At 51.3% G+C, this 1,386-nt stretch overlaps 1 long non-coding RNA gene across 1 annotated transcript; it reads right to left on the bottom strand.

Moving 5' to 3' along the window:
- Positions 1–485: 485 nt before the first annotated feature.
- Positions 486–964, bottom strand: LOC128821056 (uncharacterized). Its single transcript, XR_008441012.1, has 3 exons — positions 742–964; positions 634–661; positions 486–539 (listed from the first exon to the last, which is right to left on the bottom strand). It is a non-coding gene; the product is annotated as an uncharacterized LOC128821056 (long non-coding RNA).
- Positions 965–1,386: the final 422 nt, after the last annotated feature.

Here is a 1,386-nt window from a genome sequence, read left to right as displayed (position 1 = left end):
CCCTCTCAAGGTCGTAGCCCTCGACTTATCTCTCGGACATCCGGGGATGAGAATCCACGTCGCGTGCGAACGGAGGCCGCCTCGCCTGCTGGGAATTTTCTTACGATCACCGGGCTGTAGTCCCTTGCTCAACTGCAATCGAGAACACCAAACATCACTGCGTGATCTTAGCTGTACAACGGACAAAACCCAGCAATTCTGCTACTCACCGTTCTCCTCAGAATGCCCGGCTCCTTGGGCCGCACGCTTTGGCCGTGCTCGGAGGCTGACGCCGTCATCGCAGGGTATGCCTGGGTTGAGAAGAGACAAAGTGACTCGGCATTGCTGAAACCTAAGTGGACCCTGGCTCCCTCTCCCTACCTCGGCGACTCACCGCAACTCCTCGGCCCTTGCCAAAGGCTACCCGGATGGGACCTTGAAATACAAAATTTCAAGGCTTCATTACGGCCCTGAAATACTTCCAGAGGACTCACGAGCACAGGAAACCCGGTCCATCGGCTGGTTGGTGACGGGGGCTTGGCATACTCCGAGTGGATTGCCTAAAGCACACAAACAAGAATGGAGGCTTTAGAGTTGCACCAGAAATTGAGACCTGAGTGAGAACACCTGTTTCTGCAACCGGTCACTGCTCACCTTGACTGCAGAGATCCAGATTTAATGCCTAAAAATAAAGACAGAAAACAGTACTGTAACACACAGTCACCATTTATACTTCCACTGCAGAGACAAACGGTGACTGACCTGCTCAGGGGAACCCCCTCTCCAGGGACTGGGGGGGCTCTGCCACAGATTTAATCCACCTGCATCTGAAAGAGAGTTAGGACAAAAGTCAAATGGTTGCAAGATAACTTAACAGCTGCAAACACCTTATGCCAATCTAGGAATACCATCTAGAGTCCAACTACACCCTGCACTGCAAATTTCAAGTCCCCAGAACTTATCCTATTACACCAGGCTATGCAGCAGGGCAGAACAGCTCTGGGACAAATATGTGCAGACACCCGTGACACAGGACGGGACAAACAAGGGGACGCTAAACACAAACAACACGTTATGACACAAACAACACGTTATGATACGAACGGCGTGACACAAGGATGATAACTTCCTGGCAAGAAGAATAATGGCGAGGAGCGAGAGGATGCCAAAAGAGATGACCGATGCTCTGGCAGTGGTGGATGGAGGAGGCTCTAAGGAGCAGAAGAGCTCCTGGAGAAGACTGGAACAGAGTGACCCGTTAAAAGAACTGTTGGTCACAATGATCAGGATGGCTGTGAGACAATGCTACGTTTAGAATGCTTTCCATATCCATACAATCTGGTAAGCCCCAGGATATTACAGCTCGTGGCTGGAAAGGATGGATGGTGATACGGCCGGGAAGGAGGC

This window comes from Vidua macroura, chromosome 34 (genome assembly GCF_024509145.1).
Source record: "Vidua macroura isolate BioBank_ID:100142 chromosome 34, ASM2450914v1, whole genome shotgun sequence".
In the NCBI taxonomy this organism is placed as follows: Eukaryota; Metazoa; Chordata; class Aves; order Passeriformes; family Viduidae; genus Vidua; species Vidua macroura.
Note: the sequence above shows the minus strand (reverse complement) of the source record. Positions and strands in the feature narration are given on the sequence as shown.